We start from the raw sequence: 21242 nt of genomic DNA, 5'->3' as shown, positions 1-21242 counted from the left end.
TGGCCATGTGGTAAGTAAGACATGGGGTTGGATTTTACCAAGACCTCCACGTTGAGCTCCGTGACAGTGGGGGGCGGCTTGAAGATGGGTCTGGAAGAAGTCCACCATGGACCTCAACACCGGGAGGGCCTGACCTGATCCTCCTGGCAGTGGTGAGGCTCCGTGGCGGCCCTTCCGCTGCTGGATGACGGGGACCTCAATTACAATATTCAAATAAGTAAATTTACATAGACTTACTGGCAATCTTGAGGGCCCGCCCCGATCTTTGGCACAGCGGCTGGCACTCCCGCGCCTTCAATTCCCCGTCTAGGGAAAGCTGGCATGATACTCATGGGGAAGGGAGAGGAGGTAAGATTTTCTGTATGGGGCGGGGGGGGGGAAATGGGGTCAACTACATGTAATGGGTGTAGGGGATGATAGGAAGGGTTTGAACTTCAAACTTTATGCAGTCTGGGGGGGGGGTGCAGGTCAGATTTAAAAGGTAAGTGTTTTGGGGGAAGGGCAAATAGTTATTGTAATTGTTAGGGGGGGTTGGGAAAGGAGCATTAGAAATGTATTTATTTAATTTTAGGGGTATATGTCTTTACAAATTTAAATTGGGCATCAATTTAAAAATGGCGCCAGCGCCTGCACACAGGCAGCTGACACATTGCCAGGGACCGACAGCCCGTCCCCTCCATGAGATTGGGAGGGAGTGGCGGGCTGCCTCGGCTACTTAATGAGCCGCCGCACTTGAGATCACAGCGGCTCTTTGGCGTGCAGCCCACCATTTTTTGAGCTTGCCGCCAAGATGGACGGCCAGCGGGCTCTTTAAAATCCAGCCCATGGGGTGGGATAGCATACAGGAGCAGAATTTTAGGTGATCTGGAGTTTAACACAGGATGGAAGATGGGAAGCGGTCGAGGCGGCCATAGAAATAGTTGAGTCTGGAGATGAAAAAAGCTTGGGTGGGTGTTTCAGCAACAGATGGGCTGAGACAGGGGCAGAGTTGTGTGATGCCAGGTTTTATAATTCTTCCGTGAAGTGCTTTGGTGTGTTTCACGACATTAAAGGCACTATAAGAATATAAGTTGTTGTTATTGGAGAGGATATGAGGACATGAATGTTTTGAACAGTCTGGTTGCTGAAGCTATGGGAACCTAGCTCAGATCAGCTAACTCAGCAGAGAGCTGGATAATATCTGAACCCTCTCTGATCTGTGTGGTTTACAATCATGCCATGTTGTGCATTAACCATTTAAAACACCTAGGGACCATCTATTATGCCACTTTGTTATTGATAGTGTATTAGGGAGGTGAAAGATCCCAGACTCACATTAAGTGGGGAATAACTGGTGTGATTGCAACTTGTCTTGGATGCTAATATCCAGAGTTTTCTATTGTGACATTTCTAGCGCCTCATTTGAACCTAGGCTTCAAATACTACATTTGCAGCAGATTTTGCAACTCAATTGGACCCAGTGGTTTAGTGTAAGTAATGTGTTAATCACTCCAATCACATTTCACTGTAAAAAGCTAGACTCTTGACCTCAGTTACCTGAAGGATGGCAGAACTGGTTTTTCACCTCACAGATTTGTTTGCATTGTTAGGAGTTAAAAGGAATGGTTTTGGTAGTGCATGTTTTGGGACTGATTCTCGTAGTGAAAACTGCTGAGTCATAGTTGTTTTGTATTGTATCTTGCTGCAGAGATGACAAACTACAGTACAAAGCTGCAAGCTGAAGCATGAAACAAGTTCCGAAGAAGGGTCACTGACCCGAAACGTTAACTCTGCTTCTCTTTCCACAGATGCTGCCAGACCTGCTGAGTGATTCCAGCATTTCTTGTTTTTGTATGGGGTATAGTTGATTGGAATCTAATATCCTGCACCATGATATGGTACAGTGCAGGGGGGAAAATTGCAGAGATATGGAGAAAGAACCAGGGAGTGGGACTAATCGGATTGCTCTTCGAAAGAGCCGTCACAGGCTTGATGGACTAAATGACCGCCTTCTGTGCTCCTCTTATCTGTTAAAAAAAGGTTCAAAGGCTGTTGAGTTCACCACACATTGACAGAATTATAGATTTCTGATTGCGGGTGTAGGACCTAAAAACAGCAGTCTCCTGTGGTTTAAATATAAATGCTTTTACTTTGCTACACTACAGCATCAAAAAACACCCTCGCCTAGAAATTTGATTGTGTAGCAACCGTCTATCAGGTGCTAAACAGCCTCCTAAATCTCCAATGTGACATGCATGAAATACACAGTCATTACACACTGAGGTTTCACAACCTGCCATATCTTTAAAGGGAAAAATTAGGCGTCCAGGGTCCACGCTGAAATAGCTGTGAGGGCATTTGCATATGCAAGAGGCCTAATGCCTGTTTGAGGCCCCCTCTGCAATATTGGTTGTCCTGAGGCACATCAATACTGGCACCAGCTGCGTTCAGGAAAGCTTGATGTACATGCAGCTTAATGAGAACGCTGCAGGCCGCCACCAAGAAAAGGTAAGATTTTGGAATATATTTACCTGAATATGGAGATGGAGGAGCAGCACTGAAGCTCCTGGCCCCACATTGAAACCATGTGGGCCAATGCCCCTCTCTCAATCACTGCCAGACCTGTACCCGGCAGGAAGATCTCTGATAGTCTCGCGCTACTCAGGGATACGATCGTCTATGTATGGGACAGGAGGGTGGACACCTGCCTCATCAGCTTGGACCAGGAGAAGACTTTTGACAGGATATCGCACACATATATGATGGACGTGCTTTCCAAAATGGGGTTTGGGGAGGGAATCCGCAATTGGATCAAACTGCTCTACAAAAACATCAGTAGCATTGTCTCAATCAATGGGTGGGAATCAGAAAGTTTCCCGATCCCAATCTGGAGTCAGACAGGGCTGTCCTCTCTCCTCTGTCTTGTTTGTTTGCTGTATCGAACCCTTTGCTGAATCCATTAGGAAGGATGCGGGCATAAGAGGGGTGACAATCCCAGGCAGCGGAGGCACTCAGGTCAAAGCCTCCCTGTACATGGACGATGTCGCCGTCTTCTGCTCGGATCCACTGTCCGTTCGCAGACTGATGAGCAGCTGCGACCAGTTCAAACTGGCCTCGGGCGCCAAAGTTAACCACGTCAAGAGTGAGGCCATGTTCTTTGGGAACTGGGCTGACCGATCCTTTGTCCCCTTCACTGTCAGGTCAGAATACCTGAAGGTGCTGGGGATATGGTTCGGAAGGGCCGGGGCATGTGCCAAAACCTGGAAGGAGCGAGTAGCCAGGGTAACCATAAACTGAGCATGTGGGAGCAGCGCTGTCTCTCCATTGTGGGCAAGAACCTGGTCATCTGGTGTGAGGCGCTCACTTTGTTGCTGTATGTGGCGCAGGTTCTGGCCCATACTCCACTCCTGCGCCGTTGGCGGTCATCCGAGCGATTTTCCGCTTTATTTGGCGATGCAAAATGGACCGATGTTCAAACCTCTGCATAAGGGCGGGAAAAACGTACCCAATGCCACCCTTATCCTCATGACCACCTTCGTGTGTGGCTGCATCAAGCTGTGCTTAGACCCCCAGTTACGCCAACACCAAGTCACTACGTGCTGAGGTTCTATCTGTCCCCGGTGTTGCGAAGGATGGGTTTGGTCACATTGCCGTGGAACGCTCCATCCAGTTGGAAAAGTTTCTGTGGAAAAACACCTTTGACCACCAATCCATCAGGCAGTGGTCTGCACGGAATGTCCTCAAGGCCCTACGGGATAAGGAGATGGTAGATTCTGTCAGATGGTTCCCCGAGCAGACTGCAAAAATCATTTGGCAGAACGCATCATCACCAGAACTTTCAAACAAGCACCAAGATGTAGCTGGCTGGTGGTGAGAAGGGCCCTCCCCGCCAGATCCTTACTGCACGCCCGGAGTCTCACTGCCTCCGCACGCTGCACACGAGGTGGCGGTGGTGGGGAAGACACTGTTGCCCACCTCCTTCTGAATGTGTCTTTGGTGTGGAGAAGAGATGCAGTGGTTTTTTGTCGCGGTTCATCCCAAGCAGCTCTGTAACACAGGAGTCTGTGTCCCACGGGCTGTTCCCAGGAATGCACACCGAGAGAAACATCAACTGCTGCTGGGGGACCATCACTTTGAAAGACGCTCTTTGGTCTGCCCGAAACTTGCTGGTCTTCCAGCGCAAAGTGTTGTCCATGACTGAGTGTTGCAGACTGGCACATTCCAAGGTCCAGGACTATGTGTTGAGGGACGCACTAAAGCTTGGGGCAGCCGCTGCAAAGGCTCAACGGGGAAAGACTGCAGTATAAGGTCCTCCCGCCATAGTGAACTGAGGGGCTGGACCCATGGGAAACCCCTCGGGCTGTATACACCAAATATGGGTTTGCTATAAAATATACGTGGCATACAAAATGGAATGGAAGGGTGTGAGGCAACTCACTCCTGTGTTGAAGAAAACTAATTTCCTTTGTGCTTTTTGGAATGTCAACTTGGTGCTGTTTTTGAACTGTTTTGTATTGCATTTTTTTGACAGATTTTTATGAATAAAAGATTTTTTTGGAAAAAAAAGTGCCTCTCTCCTGCCACCCCCTTCTCCTCTTTAATGACTTGCCCAGGGCCACAGCCAGCAACAGTGTGACTCGATCTTTGAGACCTCTTCTCCACTGCCTCGGGGCACCAATTAGATGTTCACAGAAACCAGATTCTATAATAATCAGTTCCGAGGCCCAATATTAAGTACACCTTGGCCTATGCATTTAGGTACAGGGATTGGCCCTGTGCCCGTTTTCTGGGCTCCAGTCCTTCACCAGCACAGCTGGTGAAATATGAAAGGTGTGACTTGCCTTGTTTCAGTAGCAGCAAAGACCCAGTTTTAGTGAACTCTCCACAAATCCATGACAGTATTGGTAGGAGTAACCACCACGGAGTCCTTATGGAGATGAAGTCCCGTCTTAACGCTGAGGATACCCTCCATTGTGTTGTGTTGCACTACCACTATGCTAAACGGGATAGATTCAAAGAACAAAGAACAGTACAGCACAGGAACAGGCCATTCGGCCCTCCAAGCCTGTATCCCTCTATTCCCATCCTATTCATGTATTTGTCAAGATGCCTCTTAAACGGCGCTATCATACCTGCTTCTACCACCTCCCCCGGCAGCAAGTTCAGGCACTCACTACCCTCTGTGTAAAGAACTTGCCTCGCACATCCCCTCTAAACTTTGCCCTTCTCACCTTAAACCTATGTCCCCTAGTAACTGACTCTTCCACCCTGGGAAAAAGCTTCTGACTATCCACTCTGTCCATGCCGCTCATAACTTTGTAAACCTTTATCATGTTGCCCCTCCACCTCCGTCGTTCCAGTGAAAACAACCCGAGTTTATCCAACCTCTCCTCATAGCTGATGTCCTCCAGACAGGCAATATCCTGGTAAACCTCCTCAGTACCCTCTCCAAAGCCTCCACGTCCTTCTGGTAGTGTGGCCACCAGAATTGCACGCAATATTCTAAGTGTGGCCTAACTAAAGTTCTGTACAGCTGCAACATGACTTGCCAATTTGTATACTCTATGCCCCGACCGATGAAGGCAAGCATGCCGTATGCCTTCTTGACTACCTTATCCACCTGCATTGCCACTTTCAGTGACCTGTGGACCTGTACGCCCAGATCTCTCTGCCTGTCAATACCCCTAAGGGTTCTGCCATTTACTGTATTCAGAACAGATCTAGCAGCTCAAAACTGGGGATCGATGAGGTGCCCTGGGCTGCATCGCCAGCAGCAGCAGAATTGTAATCAACAATAATCTGTAACCTTACGATCTAGCATATCCCTCACTCAACCATTACTATCAAGCCAAGGGATCAAACCTGGTTCAGTGAGCAGTGTAGGAGAGTATGCCTGGGAGCTGCACCATGCATACCTGAAAATGAGGTGCCAACCTGATGAAATTATAACACAAGACTACATGCATGCTAAACAGGAGAAGCAGCATGCAATAGAGCAAAGCAATTCCACAACTAACTGATCAGATCAAAGCGCTGCAGTTTTTCCACATCCAGTTCTGAAAGGTGGAGGACAATTAAACAACTAACCAGAAGAAGATGTGGGGGTGGCACAGTGGCGCAGTGGTTAGCACCGCAGCCTCACAGCTCCAGCGACCCGGATTCAGTTCTGGGTACTGCCTGTGCGGAGTTTGCAAGTTCTCCCTGTGACCATGTGGGTTTTCGCCAGGTGCTCCGGGTTTCCTCCCACAGCCAAAGACTTGCAGGTTGATAGGTAAATTGGCCATTGTAAATTGCCCCTAGTGTAGGTAGGTGGTAGGGACAATTGAAGGAAGGTGGGGATGTGGTAGGGAATATGGGATTGATGTCGGATTAGTATAAATGGGTTGGTCAGCACAGACTCGGTGGGCCGAAGGGCCTGTTTCAGTGCTATGACTCTATGTTTTTACCATGTTAAAGGTTGCTATATAAATGCAAGTTGTTGTTGATATGCGTAGCTTGACGTCTTCCTGCAGCAAATCACAATATGCTCAATTACTTCTTTCATGAAGTACATTCTTCTTATGCAGACACACTCAGAGAGAACCTATGCTACCTTTATTGAGGGGGTGTTGGGCATGTGGGAGGGGAATGCAGCTCTTCCCCTGATAGTGGCAGACAGCAGTATTCCTACACAGAAGGTCATACCTAACCGCAATAGGGAGGGGGTGGTCCGAAAATATTTGACAGGTCCAACTCAGTGAGGGGCAGTTAGAAGCTATTGCAGATGTTTGTGGGGATACATTTAAAAACGTGTTCATAAAGGGCAGCACAGTGGCACAGTGGTTAGCACCGCAGCCTCACAGCTCCAGTGACCCGGATTCAATTCTAGGTACTGCCTGTGTGGAGTTTGTAAGTTCTCCCTGTGACTGTGTGGGTTTCTGCAGGTGCTCCGGTTTCCTCCAACAGCCAAAGACTTGCAGGTTGATAGGTAAATTGGCCATTATAAATTGCCCCTAGTGTAGGTAGGTGGGTAGGGGAAGGTGGGGATGTGGTAGGAATATGGGATTAGTGTAGGATTAGTATAAATGGGTGGTTGATGGTCGGCACAGACTCGGTGGGCCGAAGGGCCTGTTTCAGTGCTGTACCTCTAAAAAAAAGACTGCATTTGTTGACAACGTGAACGGTAGGTGGCGCTGTTTTTGGCACATGCGCAAATACAGCATGTGCCACGAAAACGTCACAGCTTGTGACTGTAGCAGCTGCCAGGACGAAAGATGGCGCTGCTCACACAGAGGCAACCTAACGAACACGTGCAGTATACAATGGCCGGAGTGAGAGAGCAGCCGGGGGCTGGGGAGAGCAGCGTTGAGGGTGTCGGGTGGGGGCGGAAGAGGGAGGGAGGGGGGGGTGGGAAAGGGAAGTGGGGGGGAAGGGAAGGGGGGGAAAAGGGAGGGAGGGAAGGGGGGGGAAGGGGGGGAAAGGGAGGGGGGGAAAAAGGGAGGGGGGGGAAAAGGGAGGTGGGGGAAAAGGGAGGGGGGAAGGGAGGGGGGGAAAGGGAGGGGGAAAAAGGGAGGGGGAAAAAGGGAGGGGGGGGAAAAGGGAGGGGGGAAAAGGGAGGGGGGAAGAAGGGAGGGGGGAAGGAGAGGGGGGAAAGGGAGGGGGGGAAAGGAGGGAGGGGGAAAAAGGGAGGGGGGGGGAAAGAGAGGGAAGGGGGTGGTAAAGAGAGGGAGGGAGGGAGGGAAAGAGAGGGAGAGGGGGGGAGGGAGAGGGGGTGGGGAGACGGGGGGGGGTGGGGGGTGGGTGGGGGAGAGTGGGGGGGAGCAGCGGAGTGGAAGAGGAGTGCCTTTTTCTGTGCATGCGCCAGAAACACAACAGCAAAAGACTTACCGGCCAGTCCCTGGGACCCGGCGACACCAAGGTCTTCGCACACTCGCTCCCCGCAGCTCTCTACGGCCTCTCGCTTCCGGCCCCTCTCCATTCAGCCGTTCCCTCCAGCTGCGGATGCCCAATCCAGTTGCTTCTCCCCTACTTCTCCACAGTACTTCAGGCATTGCAACTGTCTGGTCCCTGCATTTTGCATGCTCCCTCTCCCCACCCCTCCCTGCTCTCCCCACCCCCTCGCCCCTCTCCATCTTCACCTCCCCCTCTTCACCCACCCCTCCCTCCCCCTCTTCACCCACCCTTCACCTACCCCTCCCTCCCCCTCTTCACCCAACCTTCTATCACCCTCTTCACCCAACCCTCCCTCTACCCCGCTACCCTCCACCCCCTCCCTCTACCCCCCCTACCTCCACCACAGTTGAATATCTGAAGTGCAGTTGCAAAGTTGGGGAAATAGCATGCAAAACAAAACCTCAACAATTCTGGGGTTAATTATTGAGAAGTTTTATTAAGTTCATTAAGTATCCGAGGAACTGCTGTGCATGGATACATGAGTGTTGTGTTTCCAGCATTCCCGTTAGACAAACAGGCCGAGTCTCTGCTATGCACAGCTAAAGAGATTGTTCCTGGAGAGCCTTGTGGTGAATGAACGCTTGGCTCTCTATTCCACTACTGTATTGTCCATGTGAAGAAGGCAAAGTCACAACAGTCTGAGCTCAATCTATTCTTGGTGAATGTCCCCCAAGCGCATCCCAATGTGCATTCCCAATTCATCCATAAATGCAATGTTCCTTTCCACATCGTGACGAGCTCCGCAGCATGATCCAGTTGCCTTCGTTGCTTGAATGCTGACCTTAAGTCTCAAGGATTGTTTTCTCGACGGCATGTTTTACATGAAAAGAAATAAAGCAAATCAGAGTCAGAACTTGCCTCCGTCCATCCACTGAAATTACTGTTGTGCACACCTTTTTAAGTTCTGCAGTGAAACGAAAGTGACCGTTTAGATGGTACATTGCAGCACATGTACTGCCTGCACACAGCAACTCACAACAGGGACTGGAGAACATGCGGTGCTCCAGACAATGGAAATGTTTTCAAAGCAACTTACAAAGGCCAAGCAACTTACCTTGGAACAATCTCCTGTGTCTAATAAAAATGAAGCAAGTCTCCAAAACGACTATATAATTCAGATAAAATGCGAGAAAATGCCCGACGAAACCTCTCCTCCTTCCACTTTCAAAAAATCGCGCTGAAGCTTTGACGCATGCGTGAATATCCGAAGATTGACGCATGCGCAGAGGCCAACCTGGCGCGTTGCCCGTGGAAGACGACGTAATGCGATGACGTCATCTGCGCATGCGCAAAGCGTACGTGGCAAGCCAGACCGCAGCGCATGCGCAGAGATCAGGAGACCGTGTGCGCATGTGCGTACCGCGTCGTGCGCATGCGCAAAACGGTCCTAGCAAGCCGGACCGCAGCGCATGCGCAGAGGGCATGAGACCGTCTGCGCATGTGCGCACCGCGGCGCATCCTGATGACGTCGGCGATGATGAAGTGTTGTCATGAATCACTTTGAAAAAAAAAAGGGTTTCCAAGCTGCAGAAATCATTGGTCGGAATTTTACACCCCCCAAAGGAGCGGCATGGTGGCGGTTGGTGGGGGTGGGTGCGTAAAATGGAGTGGGAGGCTGGGGGGCCCTTCCTGACCTGCTCCCGCCCCCACTGCCAATTTACGCTGGGTAGCAGTGGAAAGAAATGGTGCACCTGCCCCAGGCCAATCAAGGCCATTAAGTGGCCAATTAACTACCACTGAAGAGCCTCCGCCTACTGCCATGGGTATTTTACACTTGGCAGGTGGGTGGCTGAGGCCTCAGAAAGTCAGCCTGATGAAACTAGGCGGCTTTCTTGCAGGCTGTGGGGGCCCTCCTGATCGGGCACCCTGTGCCCCATGGAAGGTTGCCCCTGAAGCCCCAAACGGCCCCAATGCACAACATGCCCCCCTGCCCTCTAACTGACCCCCCTTGCCTCGCTGGGGCCTGACCGATTGTCCCTAGAGAGGCCCTAAAAACGTATCTTTTTTCCGGGGCCTGCTTCATCTTCATCCTGAAGCTACGTGTCATCCCAGCAGTGGCCACTGTTCCCGTGGCACTGCTTGGACTAAGAGCTGCCAGCCCGCTGATTGGTCGGCAGCTCCATTAGGCGGGACTTCCTGCCCCAATGAGGTGGAAGCCCCGCCCAAGACTAATTAAGGACCTGGGGAACGTAAAATCCAGTCTGCATTCCCAGGCCCAACGGAGGCAGGCTCACCACCCACTTTTCGGCCGGTGGACGCGATGCCCTGCCCACTGTTAAATTCCGGCCATTGTTTAAACTTTTCAGACACTTCAAGCTCAGAACTCCTGTCTGAAGCAGGTGATCTGGGCAGCTGCTTACCCAGAATGCATTAGCAGTACAAACCAAGGAATCTTGCAGTTGATATGCCACTGGCTCTCATTCTGACAAACAAGGCCATGGAGAATTATCAGGCAGATTCCAGGAAGGCTGAAAGTATTAAAGAACTCAGTAGATGCATTTTAAAAGCCCTCAATGGGAAGAATGACAAATCCACACGATTTTCTTCACCCATGTACTGAAAATTGTGAGGAAATTCACCCTCCTTTTTCCTCACTGGGGCAGTAGATGCCCATCAATAATTAGCATTGTGTGTTCCTCAGAAAGTTCTACAGCAGGAGATGAATGAATGGGCACATACAACCTGTACATTGATTAACTGAAATTTCTTCCCATTCATAAATGTCATAGCATTAGTGAAAGGAGTCTGCATGGCCACAGGGGTTCCAGCTTGGGTAAACAGCCTCCTTGGTCACGTGGTGAGCCCTCTCCTGTTGCCTGTTGGTAAAAGTCAATCACCCTGGCAAACAAGACATCAGTAATCTGAGGTATGGAATGGTGCTCTGCAGACTGTAGAAAATGGAAGATGTCACCTAAGGCAACTTGAATGGAGCCCCTTGAAATGACCCAGAGGCAAAGACGTTCAAGGCCACTGTCACTTGCACGGCTATTGGCAGATTGTGCCCATGCGGCCAGTGAGGCTTGAAGTCCTCCTCCATGAGGGCACACAGATCAGCAACCACCTACCTCAATAGGAGCAGCCTCTGGCGGCACAGATGCTCTGACATGTCCGGAAAGCTGAGTCTTTAACAGTACACCCTATGGTGAGCATAGTGCCTTTGTGCCCTCCCTGTCTCTTGGGCATCATCTCTGCGCCCCTCTGCACCAAGGGGCTGCATGTGTTGCTGCCGCAGCTGCTCCTCATTACGACTCGTCGCCACCTCAGAGTAGCTGAACCCCATGTCCAGTGAGGCCTTCGCTTGCCACCAGCTGTACGGGAACAACTGCCTGGCACCCCCCTGCTGTGCCCCACTGACCTCTGCAGGTGTACTCTCCCACAATTGCCCCAGTGCCACCACCTGAAACTATCTGCAAGCTCTATTTACGCAATGGCCACTGTGTGCCAATGCATGAGCTCCGATCTGCTCCTTCCACCATTTATGCAGCATTAGGAATGGCTCCAGCCTCTCTGAATGGCTCTCGCTGTGCAGCTCCTCTCCTTGCACATGCTGCTGACCCAGTGTGTTTCCCATGTACTGCCTCGAAAATCTAAATCAGCCCTGGAACAAGCTCTGAAGTGGCTCATTAACTGCACCAATTTTACCTGCCACTTGCGGGTGGGTTCCGCAACCCCTGAGAAGACGCCGCCACTAACATCGATGGGAGGCGGGGAATGCATCAGGAAACTGGCATGACGCTCAGTGCAGCGATATTCTTGGTACATCCTCCTCTAAATCCACCTCTACCTTGGGATGAAAATTCGGCCAAAGTGTCTGTTCCTTTTCCAATTGGCACTGGCAAACAGCACGCCTGGAGGATGGATCAAAGGTGTGAGTGTGGGGGCAGGATTGACAAAGATGGAACATCACATGATGAAACCTCCAGGAATACACCCAACTAGAGCTGGCAACCTGAAGAAACAAAAACATCTAAAAAGTACACAATAATAGAGCAAAATCGACAAAAGAACAGTGTAGATAACTGATAGCAATAAAAGCAACATAAAAAGCCAAAAGAACCCAAATTAAATCTATCATTCCAGAAACAAATTGTAACTGAAATTCTAGGATGTGAGGCTTGACATGTGTCTGTTTTCAACTTAACAGAAGTGATGATGTAATTTCTCGGGAGTAAACTCTGCAAAATGCAGGATAGAAAAGCTCCAGCTTCATTTACTTAATTTCCGAGCTTGGAATGAGCTTGTACAGCCCTGTCATATGGAACCCTGGGTGCCAGCAGTGCAACCCCTTCACACAAAACTAATTTGAGCAATCCAGTACTGAGTAAGAACAAAGCTCATTCCTGGAATCTTCCTGCCCCTTACACTGGTTACGCGTATGTGAAATTGATGTAAAACATTTCAAAATGTTGCCTTTAATACCTTCCATAGCAATGATATTGACTTGTTTACTTTATAGGCTTCCATGTAACAACAATAACAACATAATAAAATGTCTCTAGGTGTTCACAGGAGCATTATAAAATAAAATAGAACACAGAGCTACAAAAGGAGATATTACGGCAAATGATCAAAAACTTGGTCAAAGAGTTAGGTTTTAATGAGTTTCTTAAAGGGGGAAAGCGAGGTGGAGAGGCAGAGAGGTGTAGGGAGGGTGTTCCAAAGCTTGGGGCCAAGGCAACTGAAAGTGAGGCCACTAATGGTGGAGCTATTAAAATCAAGGATGCACAAGAGACCAAAATTAGAGGAGTGCAGATATCGTGGAGAGTTGTGGGGTAGGAGGAGATTACAGGGATACACAGTAAGGACACAGGCAGCAGATGTTTGGATGAACTCAAGTTTATGGAGGCAGACATGCCAACTCTTGCGAATTGATTGTGAGCAACTCGATTTCTCACTCAAATTCAGCCTCACTCAGCATCTTTTAAGAGGGCTGTGCAATCTCCCAATTTTTATTTCCCTTCCAACCTTTGTGTTTGAGTTGGAGAGAAAGGACTGTTGATGGATTCAGGACTCTCAGCCCTGCTATACGGAACAGGTAAGCAGCCCCGTGGAGGAGGAGGGACTCTGGTTCATTCACGCAAAGAGCCAGGAAACCCTGCTACCAAGAGGTGCCGTGCCACTCCCTGAGGCCTGAAAATGGGAGCTTCAATGTCTTTCCCTCGACCTGGGAGCTAGGCCCCAGCCTGACCTGCTTTGTGGTGTCTGACGTCAACTAGGCAGTAAGGAGCTGTGGCCACTTCGCCGTGTTGGTGTCAGGCAGCGGTTTGATGACCCTGATAGTGGCCAAGCTCCCCCCCATCTGGGACTGGAAGATCCAGCAGCCCAGTACTGCTTGGAACCACTGTTGTCTCGGCTTCTGCAGTGAGCGGCTTGTCCCCTTCAAGAATCTGGATAGCACCTACTCTCCAAGATCACAGAATCAGATAATCACAGAATCGTTATAGCGCAGAAGGAAGCCATTTGGCCCATCATGTCTGTACTGGCTCTCTGAAAGAGCAATTCCCTCAGTTCCATTCCCCTGCCTTCTCCCCGTAACCCTGCACATTCTTCCTTTTCATGTAACAGTCTAATTCCCTTTTGAATGCTTCAATTGAACCTGCCTCCACCACATTCTCAGGCAGCACATTCCAGATCTTAACCACTCGCTGCGTGAAAAAGTTTTTCCTCATGTCACTTTTGCTTCTCTTACCAAATACTTTAAATCTGTGCCCTCTTGTTCTCCATCCTTTCACAAGTGGGAACAGTTTCTTTTTATCTACTCTGTCCAGACCCCTCATGATTTTGAATACCTCTATCAAATCACCTCTCAGCCTTCTCTTCTCCAAGGAAAACAGTCCTAACTTCTCCAATCTATCTTCATAACAGAAATTCCTTATCCCTGGAACCATTCTCGTGAATCTTTTCTGTACTCTCTCCAATGTCCTCATGTCTTTCTTCAAGTGCAGCACCCAGAATTGGACGCAGTACTCCAGCTGAGGTTGGACTAGTGTCTTATACAAGTTCAACATAACTTCCTTGTTCTTGTACTCTATGCCCCTATTAATAGAGTCCAGGATACTGTATGCTTTATTAACTGCTCTCTCAACCTGTCCTGCCACCTTCTGTCACTTATGCACATATATACCCAGGTCCCTCTGCTCCTGCACCCACTTTAGAATTGCACCCTTTATTCTATATTGTCTATATTGTCTTTATTCCTAGTATTTAAGTGGTTGCAAATAACCATGCAGCTTTCCCACAGACTCTTTCAGAGTATCGCAGAAGATGCTCTCTCTCTTAAACAGGAATCCAAGCTTAGGCAAAACACTGCGTCTTTAAGTGTGATATCTCTGAGCTATTGATGAGTAAATATTGCAGTGACATGATGGTTAAAAAATTCTAAAACCACAAATTAGAAAATGATGTCATTTGGGGAAAATTTAGTGTAAATAGACAAACTTTCTAATTCCTGTTGTAATTTTCAGTGAGGTCCTATCCTAACCTTAAAACTAAGTTATTTCCTTTTACTCCACATGCCAACTATTGGTGTTTTTTAGATTCCTGACGTATTGTGTGAAGTCTTGCATGAGGCACGACTCTTTTCACCTGAATTATCACTCGAGGGTTCTGCCTTGTTTACCACAGAGTTTGGGCCCAACATGATTGTGATGCAAACAGTGAGTTAGGACCAGGTTACATTGCCATGCTGGTACCTGTCAGTACAGATGCAAGATTTACATCTAAGCCTTGCCAATTTTGATAAGGTTGGTGTGTTTTCCAGTTGTTTCAGTGAATTGATCCAATATGACAGATTGGCAAATTGTTCAGTAATGGACCAAGAACTTGCAGAAAATCTTTTATTAGTTTCAAAGTTTGATGTGAATTACAGTGTGTTTTACTCAGGCTAGTTTCAAGAGGATATTACATCAATTGTGTGTGGCACAGACACAATGAGCTGAATGGCCTCCATCTGTGCCGTAAATTTCTATGTGAGAGAGAAACCCCTGTTCATAGATCCACACTAGAGTTGGAGGGGGGGGGGGGGGTGAGGAGGGTGAGAGATGGGGAAGGAGACTTCTGAGCTTTCTAAGAGAGACCTCCCATAGCCTCCCATAGATCCCCACTATATGGAGACCCCCATGAAAAGGAGGGACCGAGCATTCTAAGACACACACCCATTGGTGGGAGCAGAATTGACATCTCAGTATCCCAGTTTCCCTCAGGGGTCCTAGATCAGGCATTAGGCCCCTCATTAGTCTATGCAGGGGCCAAATGCCCCATTTAGGCAGCCACTCTGGTCACCTGAAAAATGGCCTGATTCAATCTTGGGTCGGGAGTTCTTCAGCCGTCCTTGGGACGCAGATCATTGATCCCTGAAATTAGGCCTTGTTTCACCCAAACGGGGCAGTAATATAATTTTTGTGAAGAGCTCTGACCAGTTAGAGATTAAATAAGTCACTAATGAGGTTTATGAACCAATGTCAATCTATATTGGTTTAGTTTTGGGAAAAAAAAAGCAGCTCATAATTTTTATACCAAATCTCTTGATTTTTTTCGTGTTTGTCTCCTGATTTATGAGATGGTGGGTTTGACATTACTGCAGACAGCAGAATGCGGGAAGCCGGCTAGGAGTCCGTTGAAATAGTCAAGGTGACAGGGAACAAAGGCATGGATGAGGGTTTCAGCAGCAGATGAGTGGAGGTAAGTGTGAAGTTGAGCAATATTACCTAGGTGACATAGGTGGTCTTAGTGATGGCTCCTATATGTGGTTGGAAGCTCATCTCAAGGTCAAATATGACACCAAGGTTGTAAACAATCTGGTTCAGCCTCAGCCAGTTGCCAGGGAGAGGGATGGAGTTGATGGTTAGGGAACAGAGTATGTAGCGGGGACCAAAGACAATTTTCTCAATATTTTCTGTTCATCCAGTACTGGTGTCAGACAAGCAGTCTGATAATTTGGAGACAGTGGAGGAGTCAAAAGGTTTCTTCCTTTTTTTTGCATTCCTTTTTACATTTTTTGCATTTATTTCATCTCATCTTAGTTTGTTCAGTTTGCTTACCCACTGTTTTTTTCAGGTTGTTTTTCTTCAGGTTTGCACTTGCTGATGTTCTATATTCAGTATATTCATACCTAATCTGTACTAATGCTTTGTCTTTCAAAACACCATTAACATATTGTTTGCCTTTGCTCTGTGACCTTTTGGTCAGCTATGTGGCCTGGTCCAATCTGCACCTTCTCCTTTGTTATCTCTTGCCCAACCCCCACCTCACTTGTTTATAATCTGTGACTTTTCTAATATTTGTCAGTTCCGAAGAAGGGTCACTGACCCGAAACGTTAACTCTGCTTCTCTTTCCACAGATGCTGCCAGACCTGCTGAGTGAATCCAGCATTTCTTGTTTTTGTTTCAGATTTCCAGCATCCGCAGTATTTTGCTTTTATTTTAGGTGAGGTAGAGTTGGGTGTTGTCAGTGTACCTGTGAAAACTGGCGCTGTGTTTTTGGATGATTTTGCTGAGGGGCAGCAGATAAGATGAGAAATAGGAGGGGCCAAGGATAGATTTCTTGACCTTAGAAACAAACTTTATAAAGTAATTAATTTTCAAAGAATCTTTCAACTTGACAGTATTAAATATAGAATTCAAAGAAAAACATGGCAGTAGTGAATGTATGGTGATGGGGATATTTTTATGCATAATTCCAGTTAGATCTTAAAAAGAAAGAAACTGTAAGAAATCTTGAAACAAGAAAAAGTACTGAAATACTCAGCAAATCTGCTGGCATTTGTCAAGAAAAAAGATAGATTATTGGGTGTGGATCCTTTGCCTAAATGGTAATCTGTCTTTTCTCTTACAGATGCTAATGGTCCTGCTATGTATTTCAAGCATTTTCTGTTTTATTGCAGTTTACACTTGCTTATTTAAACATCTCATTGAAGAGCATTAGTCTCCCCAGCTAATGATGGCCATTACCTGTGTAATAGACGCCCATCAACGATTAGCATTGTGTTCTCCTCGGGAAAGTTGAGAGAACAATGGAGCCTATCCAGCAGGGAGACAGATGGATTACACATTCTTAGATGAAGCCTAGACATAAAAAAGTCCCAAGGTTACAGGGCAAGGAGAAAGGTGCAAGAAAGTCGTGTATGTGAGAGCCAACAAGAGGATCTGCTCTGAGTAAAGACTGTCCTGGAAAACAACATAGAAGCCACAGATAGGGTTTTGTTCCATTTGAGTGTTGTTCAGCATTTCTTTCAGAATTGTTAAAGGAACTATTAACACACCAGCTAAGTGTTACAGTAAGTAAAACATTTCTGGGGCTTGCAATGAGTACTGGAAACGATGTGCGAGTGTCATTTTGAAAATTGAAAAGCATAGCTGTAAATACAGATAAAGCCAAAGAAATGTAACTCTTTAGTGAGGATTTTTATCTTTAATTGTGTGGACTTTCAACAGTTATTGAGACGTGATGTGATATTTATTGGTCAAATCTATTAAGTTCAATTTCAAGTTGCATTTCATGATGACTGTGCCACTTTATCCCTATATACTGTGTTGGGGAAATCATTTTTTTTAAAGCTTACAGTAACTGTCATCTTTCCCTTTGATATAATTGTTAATGTATTAGTTTAAAGTCTTTAAAAAGAAAACATACAATATTGGAAATTGAAAATAAAAATAGAAAAAATGTTAAGCTGCTTTATCCAGTGAGTAGAAGAGTCATAATAGGTAACAGGATCTCAGGGTTAACCCTTGGTCTGTGGTGAGTTAGTTGATTTTAGCAGGATAGCAGTAGGGGTGCTATTGTTGGCCTAAGCACTCCTCGATTAGAAGGGGAATACTGACTCAGGTTCCTGCTTCTGATCTCTATCTGGTGGCCCTTGTTAGAAATACCAGTGTGTGGGAACAGGACAAGGCATAGCATACCTGAGCTTACTTTGAGGGTCACAGCTGAAGTAATAGCCATTAGTACTAGAAGCATGACTGGCACCCATGGCACTGTACTGCAGCAAGGGAGGAGAGAGGAGAAAAACTGGTGAAAATGTTGACAAGGAAAAGCACAACAAAAAATGTTGGAAGTCGCAGGAATGTCAGCATCTAAAGGAGGAAACAGGCTAATGTTTTAGGTCGGACCTTTCATCAATGTTTTATTTTATTGCAGAAACTGTGGTGACCTTCATAATTTGCAAATTAGGCCACTTGCGGAGGTTTATGAAACATTTTCTTGTGTGGGACATCTTGCAAACATTTAAATTTTTACAATCTTTTTTTGTATTTATTTCAGTTCATCTTAGTTTGTTCAGTTTGCTCACCCACTGTTTTTTTCAGGTTGTTTTTCTTCAGGTTTGCACTTGCTGATGTTCAATATTCAGTATATTCACACCTAATCTGTACTAATGCTTTGTCTTTCAACACACCATTAACATATTGTTTGCCTTTGCTCCGTGACCTTTTGGTCAGCTATGTGGCCTGGTCCAATCTGCACCTTCTCCTTTGTTATCTCTTGCCCAACCCCCACCTCACTTGTTTATAATCTGTGACTTTTCTAATATTTGTCAGTTCCGAAGAAGGGTCACTGATCCGAAACGTTAACTCTGCTTCTCTTTCCACAGATGCTGCCAGACCTGCTGAGTGAATCCAGCATTTCTTGTTTTTGTTTCAGATTTCCAGCATCCGCAGTATTTTGCTTTTATTTAAATTTCCTCATTCCTGTGTTAAACTGAAGCAATACTTTTAAACTGGATGAACCAGTCAAAATAGTCACTGACCAGGCTAATATGTGGGTTACTGGAGTTCTGTAATCTGCCAGAGGGTTCGCAATGCAGTCCTATCATACCATAGCATAGGCCAGGGGAGAGGGTTAAGGGAAATAAACTGGAGAGAAAGTTGGAGGAGGATTTTTTTTTACCTTAAGGTAAACAAACATTTCTACTTAACATTTAGTTCAGGGGAATTCTTATTACTTTATTTAATTTCACAAACACATCCTGTATTTGGTTTCCAGCTTAAATTCAATTCTTATCATTTTAGTTACACTGTGAAAACAATATTTTCACTTTAAAAGAGTAGCCACTGATTATCATTGAAAGATAGTTAGCAACCAAATTCCACTCCCTGCACCCATTTTCTCTCCCTTTTACTCATTTGCTCTCCTTAGGACTGTAAATCGTGCTGGCATGTGCTCACCAGTAAATCATTTGTATTTTACACAACTACTATTTTTTTTACGTGTGAACGCAATTCCATCTTCACATGGCACTTTTCAGCAAATGTTACTGAACAATGAGCAGAAGCAGGAAAATTGGCCTACTTTTTCCTTCCTAGTAAACTTACAGGATTTGCAAAAGCCACGTGCTGTTTACTACAGCAGTAGAGATTTGATGTAATTCCAGTGAGATGGAATTATAATCGGATGGCATTAGGCTGCTAAAAGTCTCAGTAAGTAACAAATATTTACATGAAGCTGGCAAGAAACTGATGTGAGTGGGTTTACCATTCCTGAAATATGGATCTCATCTAACCAGTGACAACTCAAATGTAATTCTGACAGATTCACCAAAGCAAGCAACAAGGAAGGTTCACTTATTACCAGTCTTCCAGGCATTTTTTTAATTTCCAAAATATACTTTATTCATAAAAATCTGTGAAAAATACATTTCCAAACAGTTTCAAACAGCACCAAAAATACAAACATTGCAAGGGAGATCAGTTTCCTTCAATACAATCATGGGTTGCCTCACAACCCTTCCATTTCACATTTGTCATGCCAGATACATTTTTACATTTTACAGCACACAAAATTTTCCCGATACAGTTCGAGGGGTTTCCCATGGGTCCAGCCCCTCAGTTCAGCTTGGTGGGGGGACCTTACACTGTGGTCTTTCCCCATTGAGCCTTTGCTGCGGCTGCCCCAAGCTTTAGTGCATTCCTCAGCACTAAAGTCCTGGACCTTGGAATGTGCCAGTCTGCAACATTCGGTCGTGGACAACTCTTTGCGCTGGAAGACCAGCAAGTTTTGGGCAGACCAAAGGGCGTCTTTCACCGCATTGGTAGTCCTCCAGCAGCAGTTGATGTTTGTCTCGGTGTGCGTCCCTGGGAACAGCCCGTAGAGCACAGACTCCTGTGTTACAGAGCTGCTTGGGATGAACCTCGACAAAAACCACTGCATCTCTTTCCACACCTGCTTTGCAAAGACACATTCCAGGAGGAGGTGGGCAACCGTCTCTCCCCCACCACAGCCACCGCAGATTTAATGAAACCAGCAAATTTACATTGGGATTGCTGCCAGCTGAGGGAGACCCACAAGGTGTAAACACCCCACTGACATTAATATAAAGGTAGCTTTTCTTGACTTGATTAATTGTGGTAAGTAAATAAGAGGCAATTGTGAAACTTGCCTTTTATGATTGTAGTCATTGCCATGTCAGCAAATGTTATTATCAAAGGATTTGATGACTGTGGAAACTCTCAATAGCTGGAGTGTATGCAAAACCACAAATCTCTTCTTGCAAATTGAATTTGTCAATACCATGTAATGTGAGATGCTTTTACCTTATGGCACCATACTGTCCAGTTTTTTGTGCCTCTCCCAGTTTGCCAATGGAATTCCAGCTTCCCTCAGTGAGTTTTCAGATGAGCTGAGCCAGTTCATCCTGTCACCGTCTTTACATCATGACACAAAGCAATAGTGTCATCATGCAAGTAGGCTGGCACATGGGTAAGCATCTAAATTCCAAAAATTCTGATTTGTGCGGACACAGTGCTGAAAAAGTGACTGTGCCAACCTAAAGAGCTCATGCGGATTTTAATTTTTGGAGTCAGCTTACATGAAGGCCATAAACAATTCACTGTGGTCCCTCTCCCATCACCCAGACCTGTAGCCAACAGAGCATCACAGGATCAATCCCTAATCTATGCTAATTTAGCATACTTCACCAAGTGTGATAGCTGGGATGGTGTAATTGGCTTCTGTACCCTATGCTAATGAGGGGGAAATTTAACCAAGGTCTCTGATTGTTATTTAGTGATGTCTGCCAGAAAGACCACAAGTTTGCACCTTGGAGACATAATTAGGCAAAAGTTGTCATAATCTCATGGACGAATAACCTGCTGATCCATTGTTTAGGTTCACACAGGAAAAATAGCCAGTGAGATTGGGTACCCAAAGGTGGCTTGTTCCCCAGCAGAAGTTAACTCTTCCCAGAGAGGAAATTGGAGAAGGAGAATGCAACTGAGACAAACAGGGATGAAACGCTGCCGTCCATGCAAAATGTAATTAGTTGGTAGCTATCCATCCATGTGCAACACTTGCTGCATGAAGATAGACAATGATTGTTGCCATAGGTGACACCACA

General features: G+C 46.6%; 1 long non-coding RNA gene across 2 annotated transcripts in view; it reads right to left on the bottom strand.

Moving 5' to 3' along the window:
• Window positions 1-21242, bottom strand: part of LOC137375973 (uncharacterized) — a 44736-nt gene that overhangs the window by 11379 nt on the left and 12115 nt on the right. Inside the window, exons 2-3 of one of the 2 annotated variants that reach the window (XR_010976109.1) lie at window positions 16861-16974; window positions 11554-11860 (exon numbers count right to left, since the gene is read on the bottom strand). This is a non-coding gene — a long non-coding RNA (uncharacterized lncRNA). Of the gene's footprint in view, window positions 1-9841; window positions 11861-16860; window positions 16975-21242 lie in introns of those variants that run through there. The other variant, XR_010976108.1, reaches the window with a different exon arrangement.

The sequence above is a fragment of the Heterodontus francisci genome, chromosome 12, assembly GCF_036365525.1.
Source record: "Heterodontus francisci isolate sHetFra1 chromosome 12, sHetFra1.hap1, whole genome shotgun sequence".
Classification (NCBI taxonomy): Eukaryota; Metazoa; Chordata; class Chondrichthyes; order Heterodontiformes; family Heterodontidae; genus Heterodontus; species Heterodontus francisci.
Note: the sequence above shows the minus strand (reverse complement) of the source record. Positions and strands in the feature narration are given on the sequence as shown.